Raw genomic sequence first — 16,806 nt, forward strand, 5'->3', positions numbered from 1 at the left:
GGGGGTTCAGGGTGCTTGCTAGTGGGTACAGGGATACAAGGAAGGGGTGAAAACATCCTGCAATATTGAGTAGCAATGGTTGCATGGCCTTATGAATATACTAAAGCCTACTGAATTGTACATTTTTAAGGGTGAGTTTTATTGCATGTGAATTATATCTTAATAAAAAATAATTTGTAAAAGCAGAATGTGTGAATATCAAACAAGACATCTTAGAAAATACATTCCATAGGCCAACAGCTATGTTGGAAGATACCAGAATGTGCATGCAATGAAACTGAACAGGACAAAGCTGCAAATACAACAGATCACACCCTCTGCTCATAGAGCTTTCACTGTATCAGCAAAGCAAGGGCACCCAGGCTCCCAACTGGTCTGCAGTAAGCTGCCACTGGAAGCACTTGTGTATTGAAGCAAATGTTCCCAAAAGTGTGTTTCCTACTGCAGCAAGGGAAAGCACATGGGCCTAAGGAGGTCATCAGAAGGAGTCTACGGCTTTTCCTGCTTCTCCTCCTTCCCTGTTACCTACAGAAAATGAGCCCTCCCAAACCACTTCAGTAGGGCTAACTCCTGGAGAGATGCATGGTTCCCTTTTCTAAAACATGAGAACTAAAAATGTTTGGTGTCTGCAGGGAGCGGGAGAGGGGGTTTAGCTCCGTGGTTCAGCCGCTTGCCTTGCAAGCACAAGGTCTTGAGTTAGATCCCAGTACAAAAAACAAAAACTCCCTCCATTAATTTCATGAGTACCATAAATAAATACATAAGTACTAAATAGTTAAACAAAATAAAGTATGAAACTGAAGATTTCTCAGCAACAGTTGGGAAAAAAAAAAAACAATTTACTGAGGCTGGGGATTTGGCTCAGTGGTTCCGCCTCCTGCCTCACAAGCTCAAGGGCCTGAGTTCAATCCCTAGCACCAAAAATAAATAAATAAATAAAAGACAAAGGGAGTGGGAAGGAGAATACAGCCTGAGGAAGAATGCAGGGCCCTTCCTTTGCTCTGTGGACCTGGAGGAAGATGAGGGTCTGCTTCAGGCCAGCCTACTGCCTCCAAAAGTAGAGGGAGCAGAGGTGGCCAAGTTCAGACAGTAGCTGCTGCCCAAGGCAAGAGCTACAGCCAGCTCTCCAGGCTTTTTATAGTCCTTCTTGTTATTACCACCTATTTCTTTTTATGCTACTGCCAAAATACCACCATTAATCTTTCACACTCCCTGAAGGCAAAACACGGGTAATTGGATTTATCTGGTTTTAGAATTTGTTAGGTTCCGTTACAAAATAAATAAATAAGTGACCTCGAAAGCGAGGGGCGTCTTCCTGGCTCTGTGCTGTGGAATCTGGGCCCCGCACGGCCCTGGCTCATCAATCTCAGCTATCTCCTCCCAGCACCTTTCGCTCCTGTCCTGCAGCCAGTCCCTGCTTCACTCAGCTTGATTTAGGATGTGACTCCCCCCTCTCCCAGCACCCATGCCTCTTCCTGAGCTGCATTATGCTCCCTGCAGTTCTCTTTCACCCCAGCATGAGCTTCTCTTCCTCCTTCTTTGCTTCTACCCTCCTTCCACACTGATTGTTCCTCAGGAAGCTGTTTGAAGCATCCTTTCAGCAGCATGGAATCTTCCTGCTTCTCATCCTCTTGCTACCTTGCGAAGTGTTTTCTTTTTTAAAAAACATGTAGTGATTCAGACATCTGCGGTGATCGTATGGAAAAAGGTAGTTTCAGATTTTTTTTTCTCTTTGGCACACTTAGATGACCCCGATGAACAAATTCAACAGGCATTCTTTGGTTTGTCCCTCTGATCCACCAGTACTGTATACAGTGGAGATCACCCACTGAGGGACCTGGTAAATGCAGCCTCTGGAATTCTGACCACCTGCCCTCTGGCAACCCACAGGTTAAGTTGGAGGCAAGAGATATTCATTTTGGGCCAAGGGGCCAGTGAACACATGGAACAGCAATCACCCACCACAGCTTGCTGATAGAGACTGTCTTCCATTCTAGAGCTGAAACATGCCACAATCTCTTCTCCAAGGCCCACTTTTCCAGCTAGACCTCCAAGGTAACCCTGGTCAATGACTCCCCAGGGTGGTCTCCTGAGAAAGAACTTTTAGAGATTATTTTAAAAACAGATACCTTCAAGTTCTTAACGACTAATTGGACTGTGTTGTATGAAAATGTGACACCTATACTTGCTGCAACCATCCTATAGCCATAAAAGGCAATGATATCAACAGTTTAGTCAATGGAAACTAACCATGGAACTGCCTCTCTCTAGACTATAAATATAAATATTATAAATATTACCATTCCCCACACCTTCCTTAATGTCATGCTTTACTACTTGGAGCTAAAAATGTCCTACCTGGTATGCAGTGGTTTTCCCTTGGCCATAGCTTGATTGAATCAGGAGTAGATATTTATTTGTTTTTTTTCTTTTATTGAGTTTATTGGTACATTTTAGGTATACAGTACAACTGCATTCATTACTGGCATCTTGTACCTTTACATGACAGGTCTTGGTTCTCATTTTTTTTCCCCTTGTCCGTGCCCTCCCTTCACCCCCTCCTCCCCTCCCCATTTACAAACACTTTATTTCCATTTTTTCATTTTTTCATTTTGTCATTTGTTTCTTTACCTTTATTACCTTTCCCCTACCCTTCCCATTTTCTTTACACCTTTAGCCCTTTTCTTCCTATTTCACATGGTCGGGGCCAGGGATTTAGCTCAGTGGTTCGGTGGCCTGCCTTGCAAGCGCAAGGACCCAAGTTCAATCCCCGGTACCAAAAAAAGAAAAAAAAAAAAAAAAACTATTTCACATGGTTAATTATATCATTAGGATCTTATGTACTATTATAGTTTTTCACACCAGAGAAACTATTTGGTATTTACATATGTGTGACTTATTTATTTCACTTAGGAGTAAATCCTCAATATGTATCCATTTTCCTATGAATGAATCTAATTTCTCATTCTTTATGGCTGATCAGTATTCCATTTTATAGAAAAACCACATCTTCTTTATCCAGTCTCCAACTGATGGGCAAATGGGCTGTTTCCAAGTTGTAGCTATTACAAACTGTGCCACTATAAACATTGGTGCACATATATCACTGAGGTATGATTCCTTTAATTCTTTTGGAAAGATACCCAGCAGACAGATGGCTGGGTCAAATGGAACCTCTATTACCAGATCTTTGAGGTATCTCCATATTAATTTCTATAGTAGTTGCACCGGTCTGCACTCCCACAAACAATGGAGAAGGATTCCTTTCTCCCTGCCACCCCACCAACATTTGTTATTGACTGATTTCTTGATGGCAAAAATTGGAATAGTAGGTCTACATCTCAACTTAATAAAGGCTATCTATAAAAAACCAACAGCCAACATCATATTAAATGGCCAAAAACTGAAAACCTTCACGTTAAAATCAGGAACAAGACAAGGATGCCCACTACCACCACTGCTCTTTGATATAGTTCTGGAAACATTAGCCATAGCAATTAGACAAGAGAAAGAAATTAAAGCAATAAAGATAGGAAAGGAAGAAGTTAAACCGTCATTATTTGCTGATGATATGATACTCTACATTGAAGACCCAAAAAACTCTACCACAAGACTTCTAGACTTAATTGGCACTTTTAGCAGAGTAGCTGGAGACAAGGTCAACACTCAAAAATCAACAGCCTTCTTGTACACAAATAACAGAGTCACTGAGAGAGAAATTAGGGAAACATTTCCTTTCACAATAGCATCCAAAAAAATGAAGTATCTAGGAATCAATCTAACAAAAGAAGCAAAAGACCTCTACACTGAAAACTATAGCACTCTGAAAAAAAGAGAATAAAGAGGATATAAGAAAATGGAAAGATAACCCCTGCTCCTGGGTAGGAAGAATTAACATAGTGAAAATGGCCATACTACCAAAACTGCTATACAGATTCAATGCAATGCCAAATGAAATCCCAACACTATATTTCACAGAACTAGAAAAAAGAATCCAAAAATTCATTTGGAACCAGAAGAGACCTAGAATAGCAAAAGCCATCCTAGGCAACAGACACACACAGCAGCGGGTATAACAATTCCCAATTTGAAACTATATTACAAAGCCACTGTAATAGAAACAGCATGGTACTGGCAAAGAAACAGACCTGAGGATCAGTGGAACAGATTGGAAGACACAAAAACAAATCCAGATGTACTCAGCTATGTAATCTTTGACAAAGGAACTGATCATCCTCAGTGGAGGAAAGATAGCCTCTTTAATAAATGGTGTTGGAAAAACTGGATTTCAACCTGCCACAGATTAAAACTGGACCCTTATCTTTCACCATGTACTAAATTAAAATCCAAGTGGATTAAGGATCTAAACATTAAAACAGAAACATTAAATTTGCTGGAAGATAAGTTAGGGAGAACTCTTGAAGACAGTGGTGTAGGAAAAGACTTTATAAACAAATCCTCAGTAGCATGGGAACTAGCACAAAGAATCAACAAGTGGGATCTCATCTTATTAAAAAGATTCTGTACTGCAAAAGAAACCATCAAGAGGACTAAGAGACAACCTACAGTGTGGGAAAAACTTTTTACCAGCTGCTCCTCAGACAAAGGACTACTATAGAGAATATATAAAGAACTCAAAACAATCAGCACCCCCTAAATATAAAGACCCAATTCAAAAATGGGCATCTACATCAGTTGGAAACTGAACAAAGAAGATGCGGTTTTTCTATAAAATGGAATACTACTCAGCCATAAAGAATGAGAAAGTAGATTCATTCATAGGTAAATGGGTACATTTTGAGGATACACTTCTCAGTGAAATATATAAGTCACACATGTGCAAATACTGAATAGTTTCTCTGGTGTGAAAAATTAAAATAGTACTCAAGATCCTAATGGGCAATTAGCAACATGAAATAGGAAGAAAAGGACCAAAGGCGTAGGGACAGTGAGAAGGACAGGGAAAGGGGAATAAGGGAAAAGGAAAAAAATATGAGAAAATGTAAAAATGGAATTAAAGTGTTTGAAGGTGGGGAGGGGAAGAGGGGGTGAAGGGAGGGTGGGGACAAGGGGAAAAAATGAGAACCAAGACCTGGCATGTAAAGATACAAGATCCCAGTAATGAATGTAACTGTGCTGTCTACCTAGAATGTACCAATAAATTCAATTTAAATTAAAAAAAACAAAAATGGGCATCTGAAATGAACAGGCATCTCTCAGACAAAGAAGTAAAAGCAGCAAGTAAATATACGAAAAAATGTTCCACATCACTAGTCATTCCAGAGATGCAGATGAAAACAACAGGAGTAGATATTTGATTCAAGCTGTGAAGTCAGGTTTTATCTTCTAGACATTTGAAAACAGGACAGAGGAATACACTCTGTGGAGACTCACTTGAATTGAGAACCCATGAGCTAAGAAAGACATAGGATGGCTAGCTATCTCCTGCCAGTGGATGCAGAAACTCAAAGGACAAGGAAGCACACATGCAGGAAAACAAGAGAAACAGGAGACCTTGGAACCACAGGGACACATGCAGATGATAACGTAGCTGTCTACATTTTTAAGAACATCTATTATCTGGTTCCATTCTTTTAGAAGTCAAAGTTCTTTTCTCCCTGAGTTGCAGTATATAGATAACATAATGTACTTCTTTGTTTAAGTAGTTTGGGTGAAGTCTGGTAAATTTTAAGAATAAGGGCAAAAAAAAAGTATGTATACCATACTCAGAAGACACTCAGAGGTGACTGAGATATTTTCCTTTTTCCCCCAGGACAGTTTTGTGAATGGGAGATGGATGTGTGTATTCTGTTGAAGAACATAAAAGATTTCACTACAAGAAAGGGCAGAGAAGCGCTGGAGTGTGACAAAGGACCAGGGTATCCCCCTGGATCTCCTGGCAACTATGGTCAGATGAAGTATTTCCACAGAAGAGTTTTGAAGTATGAGAATCTTAACTATGGGTGCACTATGGGAAGCATTCTGGATTCTGCACATTTGGACTGGGCACAAGAAATCTTATCCTCTACAAAATCTTCTGAGTCATTATGGTGCTCAGGCAGACCTTGGATAAATCTCAGAAACTACTGAGACAAAGGTGACCAAAGAATATCAAGAAAGATTAACAGAGAATTAACATTTGAGAGAGACCTGAAAAATGAGCTACAGTGTAGACTGAGATTGAGAAATAATTTTCAGAAAAAGAAGCAAATTCCAAGTTACTATACAACATAACTTATGCTAATTACTGTTTTTCCATCTTTCTTGTGGTCACAAAAGTATGCGTGTTCAACTTTGTAAACTTACACATTTGCAAAGATGAGGAAACACAAAGACATTGCCAACACATCCTATACAGTATCACAGGAGGTACTTGAGACAACTAAATTGAAATACTGTTTTTATTCCACAAGAAACTAATATCTAACATCCATTTTCTAAAAACTGTGCATGTGTACGCACATGAATGTGTATGTGTATGTTAGAAATAGAGAAACTAAGAATAGACAAGCAATCTGATCACAGGTATAGTCAGCTATACTTGTAACTGTTGAAGGACAGAGAAGGAAATAGTAAGGTCAGAACTGGCTTGAGTTAAAGCTGCCTGTGGTATGTGATTCATAACCCTGCTCTCCAAAACTGTTTCAATATTTCATGCAAGACAGATCTATTGAGAACAAATCCCTTCAATCTCTGCTTGGCTAAGAAAGTCTCTTATCTAGGTTGGTGATTCTTCTTTTGCAAGGCTTTAAATATTTCACCTCACTTTCACCTTGCATGTATAGTTTCTGAAGAGAAGTCCAATGTTAATCTTATTCCTGGATCCTCCACAGGGAAGGCAATTTCATTCTCTGGCTTCTTTCCACAACTTTTCTTTCCCCTTCCAAGTTAAACATTTTCAGTTTGAATATAACATGTCTAAGTATAGATTTTTTAAAATGTATGCTTCTCAGTGTTTTCTGAGTTTCCTGAACCTGTGATTTGGTGTCTGACACTAATTTTGAGATTACCTCCGTCACTGTTATTACAAATATTTTTTCTGTTCCCTTCTCTCTTCTACTTTGGTATTCCCATTATACATATGTTATACCTTTTGAAACCGCCCCAAGCCTGCTGGATTTTCTGGGGGTTTTTTGTGGAGGGGGGGGTCTTGCCTATTTTCTTCTCTGTGCTTTTCACTTTGGGGAATTTCAATCAGTAGATCTTCAAGTTTATTAATTCTTGTACTAGCTATTCACAGTGGAAAAATGAGTCTATAAAAACATTCTTCATTTCTGTATTTTTTAAATTTCTAGCTTTTTATTTTAATGCTTTCTGAAAATTTAAATCACTTTGCGTGCATTATCTCTGGGTTCTTGCATGTGATCCACTTCTTCCATGAGTGTTTTGCATATTAATCATAGCTATTTTAAATCCCCAGCCTGTGAATTCCAGTGCCTCTGCTACATCTGAGTTTTCCTCTGATACATGTTCTGTCTCTCCAAACTATGTTTGTTGCCTTTCAGCCTGAGAGTGGTGGAGTTGAGTACTTCCCATCTTCCAGGTGCTTAGGGTCTGATAAAAGTACATTCCTCTAAGGGCAGCTTTTTAGTAAATAAAAAAGAGCATTACATAGTTATCTTCCAGCAGATTAAGTGTTTCTGTTTTAACATTTAGATCTTTAATCCATTTTGACTTTAATTTAGTATACGGTGAGATATCTTGGAAGCAGACTATATGTCAATCAACAGAAGAATGGATTTTTAATAAGGGGCATTTATACAAAATGGAATACTCCTCTGCTGTAAAGAAGGATAAACCTGAGGCATTTGTAGGTAAATGGATGCACCTTGAGACTATAATGTTAAGTGAAATGAATCTGGCACACAAGCCTAAATATTGCATGGTATCTCCTATATGGGAAACCCAAAATATAAATAAAGAACAAAATAAAAGATAGGTAATAAGTAGTAGGGAGATCTTTTTCAAATGGGAAGCAGAACTAAAGATGGAGGGAGGAAGGGGAAAAAGAAGGTAAAAGAAATTTTTAAAAGAAAGAAAAATGGAAATAGAGCATTTTCCTTTTCAAATGAGAAGGGGAACAAGAGCTATAAGAAGCAAGAAAGGATGGGAGGGGAAAGGCAAAAAAAAAGGAAGATGTTTTATGTATATGTACAAACTCCCCATAATAAAAGTAATCAGTATGTACTGAAAGCATGTACTAAGAAAAAAAGGGAGACTGTATTTCAAAGTGATTGTTCTCCTCTTGATGATTATCTCACACTCACCCTGAGATTCTGTTGAAGTTTCTGGGGATGAAATTCACAAATGTGCAGATCACCCAAAATCAGACTCTGGAGTTTGTGCGTCTAAATTCGTCCATGTCAGTGAATTGCCTTTTCCATTCTTTTTTAATTCATCATAGAGATAAATATGCTTCATTTTGGCATATCACAATTACCCTCCTTTTTCACTTTCTCCCCCGTTTCATATTTGGGGGTATGTCTATGCATATACCTGCTTATTGTATCCATTTCCCCATCCCCACCCTTATATCACCTTTCATTACCTTTGAAATGTCTGAGTAGAATCTCATCCCAAGGACGGTTTCTGGGTGTCTTCTGCTCATAATAAACCATGATTTTCTGTATCTGTCTGACTCCAGTTTCCATGAGTTTGGCTTGTCCTGTGACCTCTATTTTCTTACACATCCAGAAAGTCACTGATTTTTATTTGTTGAGAGTTTTTTCTTCTTTTGAGGATGGGAATGCCAATGTCCAGATGCCCAAGCCCCACACCCGTCAGACTAGGCAACAGAAAGACTCTGCTATGCCTCCCTGTTATTCCTTATACTTGTGCTCTTGCTTGCTTTACTCCAGACCTTCCTTCCTGCTCCTAGAATATACTGAGCATATATTCAGCTCTTTCTATTCCCTACCATTGGCTAATTTCACCAGGTATTTGTACAGCTCACTTTTGTACTTTCATCAGATTTCTGCTCAAATCTCACCTTATCAGAGAAGCAGCACCTGAACATCATAGCAAAAATAAGCGCTCCAGTTCCTGTTGATGTGTTGACTCCACTCTATCCATATTCAGAGAAATCGTCACTGTATAATATGATAGTTTACTTTAACATACTTATCTTGTTTATGAACTGTTCTGTAACTCTATTATGCTAGAGGTGTGTGGTCTGTTTTGATCCCCATTGTAACTCCAGCTCCTATGTGACTCGCCAGGATATAACAGCCAATTCATACTTGTTGAATGAATTAATAGATAAACACATCAATCTCCCATAGTCTATAAGACCTATGAATAACAAATGTGAGCAATATCTAAACATGTGATACTGTGCCTTTTACAATGATATACTATTTCACATTCACTACATGACTAAAATTAGAATTTAAGAAAACTGACAACCCCAAATATTGTTGAAGATGAGGAGCAAGTAGAAACCTCATAAATTACAAGTAGGTGAATAAATTGGTATAACTTTAGAAATTGTTCTGGCAGCTTTCTAAAGAATTTAGCATACACTTATCATATACAGTAACTCAAAAATTCCATTCTAGATATGTTTCCTTCCTTCCTTCCTTCCCTCCTTCCTTCCTTCCTTCCTGTTTGTTTGGGACAGTCTCATTTTGTAGTTGGCTTTGAACTCATTATGTAGTTCAGGGTGTTTTTAAACTCACGACCCTCTTTCCTCCACTCCCTGAGTTCTGGAATTACAGGCATGTAACACCGTGCCCAGCTCATTTAGGCATTTGTTAAGAAAAACAGAAGTAGATTTCCTCATAAATATATATAATTAAAAATTCACTGTGCCTTTATTCGTAACAGCCAAAAAAGAAACAATCAGAATGTCTATCATCAGTACGTGGATAAATAAATATGTATATCTACCTATACAGGGATGCACTACTGAGCTATCAAAAGGTAAACTACAAGTAATAACATGTGAATCTCAAGCACATTATGCTGAGGGAAACAAGTCAGATATAAAAGAACACGGTGTGATACAGTATCCTCCCAGTTATTTGTAAGTCCTAAATAGATAAAATTAATTTAGGGTGTCATAAAAGAACAATGTCTACCTAAGACTTGATAATTGATGTCATAGGTCATGAAAGAAATGTAAACAAGATTTGAAACTAGGAAGACCCAACCTCATTTAATCCACAGAAATGTTAGGTAAACAATTAAAAACTGGAATAACATTATAGGACATCTGGGAGATAATCAGGCAAAGATTTACAGAAATGAAGCAAATGCCAATTTTAAAAAAGCATTACTTAGGGCCAGGGATTTAGCTCAGTGGTGATGCTGCCTGCTTCACAAGTGCAAGGTCCCAAGTTCAATCCCTAGTATCCCCCCCCAAAAAAAAAGCATTACTTAAAATGGTAAGATATTGAATGTTGTCTTCATTCACTCTTGCCCCAGTATAAGACAGTGGAGTGTGGGAGAAGCAGCAGCCCTCCATCCTCTCCACAAAATGGACTGAGCAGGGAGCACAGCACTTAGTGGTAACACTTGACCTATCTGGAGGCCACCTGAGGTATTCACCTCTGTACTGTCAGACTCAGCATTCAGACCAAAACAGCTATTCACTGGCAGAGTGGATTTAACAAAACAAACAATCCCACAAGTTCCAACCATATATATATATGTTGTCTATAAGAAACCCACGAGATTTAAGTCCACATATAGGCTGAAAGGGAAGGATGAAAAAATATTCCCACACAAATTAAATAAGAGATCAGAGGTAGCTATGCTAATGTCATTCAAAAAATAGACGAGTGAAAAACTCTTGTAAGAATAAAATACATTATATGATAAAAGGGTCAATTTATCAGGAAGATACAAAAATTATGAACATATATGTACCAAATATCAGAGCAGGTAATAATACAAAGCAAATGCTGATAAAATTAAGAGAAAAGCAGACAACTTCTATAACAAGAGAAGGAAATGTTAATAATCCACTTTCCATAATGGATAGAGCAACAAAAAGATGAATGGGTTGGAGCATGACTGGCATGATCTCGCCTCGCCAGCCAGTGCCCCCCTCAGCCACCATGGCCTGATCCTAGACTGACTCCAGTCAACTGTCCACATTCCTGATCTCCATTCCTGTTACAGTCCCTTAATATGGACTTTGAAAATCAGAATAAGAAGAAAAACAATGAGAGTCCTGGGTCTTTTCATGGGTGTAGCACCAACAACACTATTCAAATGATTAACTCTGCCCAGAGGCTACTCCTCTTGGTTGAAACACCGTCTTTTTTTTCTTTTTTTTTTTCTTTTAAATTGAATTTACTGGTACATTCTAGGTAGCCAGTACAGTTACATTCATTACTGGGATCTTGTACCTTTACATGCCAGGGCTTGGTTCTCATTTTTTTCTCCTTGTCCCCACCCTCCCTTCACCCCTTCCTCCCCTCCCCACCTTCAAACACTTTAATTCCATTTTTACATTTTCTCATATTTTTTTCCTTTTCCCTTGTTCCCCTTTCCCTATCCTTCGCACTGTCCCTACGCCTTTGGTCCTTTTCTTCCTATTTCACATTGCTAATTGTCCCATTAGGATCTTGAGTATTATTTTAGTGTTTCACACCAGAGAAACTATTCAATATTTGCATATGTGTGACTTATCTATTTCACTGAGGAGTATATCCTTAAAATGTACCCATTTACCTATGAATGAATCTACTTTCTCATTCTTTATGCCTGAGTAGTATTCCATTTTATAGAAAAACCGCATCTTCTTTATCCAGTTTCCAACTGATGGGCAGATGGGCTGTTTCCAAGTTTTATCTATTACAAACTGTGCCGCTATAAACATGGGTGCACATGTATCACTGTGGTATGATTCTTTTAATTCTACTGGAAAGATACCCAACAGAGGGATGACTGGGTCAAATGGAACCTCTAATCCTAGTTCTTTGCGGTATCTCCATATTGACTTCCAGAGTGGTTGCACCAGTCTGCACTCCCACCAACAATGGAGAAGGGTTCCTTTCTCCCCACAACCACACCAACATTTGTTATTGTGTGATTTCTTCACAGCAGCCATTCTTTGTGGGTTGAGGTGAAATCTCAGTATTGTTTTCATCTGCATCTCTCGAATGACCAGTGATGTGGAGCATTTTTTCATATATTTACTTGCTGCTTTTATTTCTTTGAGAAATGTCTGTTCATTTCAGATGCCCATTTTAGAATTGGGACTTTATATTTGGGGGGGCTGGTTGAGTTATTTATATATTTTTAGATAATAGTCCTTTGTCTGAGAAGCAGCTAGTAAAAAGTTTTTCCCACATTGTAGGTTGTCTCTTAGTTCCATTGATGGTTTCTTTTGCAGTGCAGAAGCTTTTCAATAAGATGAGATCCCAGTTGTTGATTCTTTCTGCTAGTTCCTGTGCTACTGAGGATTTGTTCATAAAGTCTTTTCCTATGCCAATGTCCTCCAGAGTTCTGCCTAACTTATCTTCCAGCAAGTTTAGTGTTTCTGTTTTAATATTTAGATCTTTAATCCACTTGGATTTTAATTTAGTGCATGGTGACAGATAAGGGTCCAGTTTTAATCTTTTGCAGGTTGAGATCCAGTTTTTCCAACACATTTATTAAAGAGGCTATCTTTCCTCCAGTGGGCACTGTCAGCTCCTTTGTCAAAGATGAGGTAGCTGAGTGCATATGGAGTTGTTTTTGTGTCTTCCAATCTGTTCCACCAATCCTCAGACCTGTGTCTTTGCCAGTACCATGCTGTTTCTATCACAGTGGCTTTGTAGGATAGTTTCAGATTGAGAATTGTTACACCCGCTACCATGTGTCTGTTGCCTAGGATGGCTTTTGCTATTCTAGGTCTCTTCTGGTTCCAAATGAATTCTTGGATTCTTCTTTTAAGTTCTGTGAAGTATAGCATTGGGATTTCAATTGGTATTGCACTGAATCTGTAAAGCAGTTTTGGTAGTATGGCCATTTTCACTATGTTGATTCTTCCTACCCAGGAGCAGGGGACATCTTTCCATTTTCTTATATCCTCTTTAATCTCTTTTTTCAGAGTGCTATAGTTTTCAGTGTAGAGGTCTTTTGCTTCTTTTGTTAGATTGATTCCCAGATACTTCATTTTTTGGGGTGCTATTGTGAAAGGAATTGGTTCCCTAATTTTTTTCTCAGTGACTCTGTTATTTGTGTACAAGAAGGCTGTTGATTTTTGGGTGTTGACCTTGTATCCAGCTACTCTGCTAAAAGTGTTAATTAAGTCTAGAAGTCTTTTGGAAACACAGTCTTTTTTCTAGTAATGTTCTTCCTCAACTCAGGTAAATCAATTTTACAATATACCCAGCACTTCTTACAGCAATAGCACTTGCTTTTCTTCTTCTCTTGGTGTTCCAGTATTTATCAAGAACTTTTCCCCTCAGAATAAGATTTCTTAGGCTTTTGGGGATGCTACACGTCTGCTGAGTTAGAAACATTCCTTCTGTCTGTTATGCTCATTCTCATCTGTGTTCTCAGTGGCCACTGATTCCTCACTGATGCTCTAGCCATGGGTCTCTATGTCATCATGACCACTTTCATAAACCACCGTCTCCTGCCTACTTTTCTCAAGATTGCTAATCTAAAATGTCGTTTGAGTCATTTTTCCTGAGCCTACATATTCAACAGCAGTGTCCTGGTGTAAGTAGATATGCAGTTGACTGACAGTTCCCTTCATTTCTATCCTGTAATCTCCAGCTGGGCTTTGTATTGAGCATGAGTTTCCTCACCTGTCTCTGTCTGGAAAAACTGGTCTTCCCAAGCTTTACTGGCAGTCACTTCTCTATGTTGAGCATTACAGACATCATAATGCCCAGTCACCTATTGTGCTTTGTCCTTTGCCTTGACAACTTGAAAAAATGAGCCAGCAGTGGCAGCTAGGGGGCCTCTAGACCCACCAACATCTCTTGGCTCATGCAGCAGGTCTTTCACTTTCACTGCACTCTTACTGGATACTTAGTAGGTCTGCCTACTGCTACTGTGGCATTAGGTATCCACAGAGCCACCCAGCCTGTCCCCCTCTGCTTGGTGCTATTTACTTTATTGCCACAGCCTATTTAATGGGTGGTCTGAGCTGTTCCACTCTATTTCCAGCATCTCTACATTCCTGGAAGGATGGTAGATCACACTGGAAGTGACCATGATGGCCACTGTCATCCTTTTCTCTCGCCAGGTTAGTATGTTTCCTCTCAGAGCTGGCCTGGTACTCAGAGGTGTGCCTCTGTAAGGAATAGATGTGTGGATGAAGTTTGCAAAAGGAGCTCACTGGCTGGAGAGGATGCTGACTCCACTGGCTCTTTCTCTTCTTACCCCTTCTTAACTTGCCCTCCAGTGGCATGCCACTCCCTGGCATGGCTTCTCCTATATTTTACAGATATGCACAAGACTGTTACCTTGTGGAGAAATGGAGACTGGATTATTTAAAAACTTCAAACAGCAAAGAGTCTTTCCAGAACTTTTTAATGCTAAAAGGAAGAAAAAATTTACCTGGTCAAAATTTCTTCAGTAAACCCTCCACAATTTTGGGACCAGTTTCTTGCACGGATTCAGTTTCATAGGAATGTGACAGAAGCTCTTCTATCTGTATTCTCCTTCCTCTTTGGATTTTAAATATTTTCTGTGGTGCGAAGTGACTTATATCCACAGATACTGAGTAACTTCTTATAACTTACACGCAAGACGTTGTTGTAATAAGTACATGTCCAAAAAGACTTTGGCAGTGAAAGGATATGATGGATGTATATATGTGCATTATATATATGTATATATACACACACACACACACATATATACATCTGTGTGTGTGTGTGTGTGTGTGTGTCTGTGTGTGTGTGTATCCTGCTATGTTCATGCTATTTAGCTGTGAGGGGCTGGCTGCAATTTTAAGCCTACTGTTTACTGTGGCTTCTTTGTATAAGCTGCAGTCTCTCCCCTTCACAACTGACCCTGCAATTACAACCAGCAGATCATTTGCACTGACAGACTCAAGACTATTTGGGGGACTATTACCTGGTTTGATCAGTGCAGTAAATTAGGGAGGAAAAGTTAAAATTTCCTGGCCTTCATTTCACAGGCTTCTCATCTGCAGGGTTTTAGTAGTTTCTTCGTCAACCAATGTTTGTATTACAGCTGCTGATGTCTTTATGCTTTCTGATCAAAATAATGTGCTATACAGAAATACATATTTCTATGTGATTTAAAAAACTGAGGAAATAATGAATGTGATCATCACCATATAACAAATATAAATAGAACTCTTACCCTACAAAGGTAAAATATACCTGTTTTCAAGGACATACAGAAAATTCTCCCTAGACAGATTATATATTAGGGCACAATGCAAGTCAATAAATTAAAAAAATAGTAAATTTATATAATTTATCTTTTCTGATCAGAATAAAATTAGTCTAGAGATCTCAAGAATTAAGGACATTTGAAAAATCTACAAAATGTATAGAAATTAATACACTGTTAACCAGTAATTACAGAAAGACAATGAGGACATTTTTTTTAAATCTAGAAAAAATGAAAATGAAAACAACATGCTAAAACTGGGGTGCAGTGAAGCTATGATAAGATGGAAATTTATAGCTCTAAACACAAATATTGCAAAAGAAGAAAAAAGGCTCAAAACGACTTACCTTTAAACCTTGAGGAACTAGAAAAAAATGAAACACAAGCTAACAGAAATATAAAATTTGTTTTATAAAACAAGATAGAGAATAGAAAAATAATAAAGAAAATTAACAGACCGTGTTTTTTAAATTTTTTAAATGAAAAATCTTTAGTAAGCTTGACTAAAAAAACACTAGTCAGAAATGAAACTAGGGACATTACACTCAATTATACAGGCACAAAAATTTATATGAGAAGTACTATATAAAAAGATGCACCAGCAAGTTGGGTAACCTAAATGAAATAGAAAATCCCTAGAAAGAATTTGACCTAACAAGGCCTAACAATCTTAAAGAAATAGACAATATGAACAGATCTGTAACTATTAAAGTGATTAAATCAGTAAATAAAACATCTCCAATAATGAGCAAATACCTTCACTGCTTGAATTCTATCACATACTACAAGAAGAATTAAGAACCTCCCTCCTCAAACTCTTCCAAAAATATGGAGAGTAATGAACACTTTCAAACTCATTCACTGAGCCACTACTACCCCAATAACAAAATCAGACAAAAACAGTACAAGTAAAGAAAGCTGAGGCGTGGTTCTCCTTCCCGCGGTGGATCGGGGCCCCGCCTACCTCCCCGGGCTTGAGCGATGACTGCTGGGTCGGGAGTAGGCGTGGTTCTCCCTCGACCCAGCAGCCATCGCTCAAGCGCCGGGAGGTAGGCCGGCCCTGATCCACCACGGGAAGGAGAACCACGCCTGCTTCCGAACCAGCAGCCATCACTCAAGTGCCGGGAAGGTAGCCGCACGGGCACCCCTGAACCCCCATAATTCCACCCCCCACACACACACTCTCAGACCTCCTGACTATGCAATTCTTTGGACCCATTCTGCAAAGACAGAGGTGGTCATCAAGGGTATTTTTCTGAGTTCCCAACTTTGAACATCTTTAAAGAAAGGGCGGGGAAACCTGTAATAGAACATTGCAGAGTTCAACCATTCAGAAGGATGGGGAACTCAATCTGGGCCTTGCAGCCCGAGATCAATCAGCGTCATGGGGTTCAGCAATCTGCTAACTGAGATCAGGGGTCTTGCATCCTCGCTCTGTCTGAGCCATTAAATGGTAAATATACTATATTGAAAAGTTTGTTCACTGCAGACATG

The 16,806-nt window shown here is 38.9% G+C and overlaps 1 protein-coding gene and 1 pseudogene across 8 annotated transcripts in view; one reads left to right on the forward strand and one right to left on the reverse strand.

Annotated features, from left to right (window-relative positions):
- Positions 1–16,806, reverse strand: part of Opcml (opioid binding protein/cell adhesion molecule like) — a 1,123,264-nt gene that overhangs the window by 500,561 nt on the left and 605,897 nt on the right. The window lies entirely within an intron of this gene.
- Positions 13,306–14,456, forward strand: LOC104874799 (annotated as a pseudogene).

Source organism: Fukomys damarensis, unplaced genomic scaffold (genome assembly GCF_012274545.1).
Source record: "Fukomys damarensis isolate Sample0158 unplaced genomic scaffold, DMR_v1.0_HiC HiC_scaffold_16, whole genome shotgun sequence".
Taxonomy (NCBI): Eukaryota; Metazoa; Chordata; class Mammalia; order Rodentia; family Bathyergidae; genus Fukomys; species Fukomys damarensis.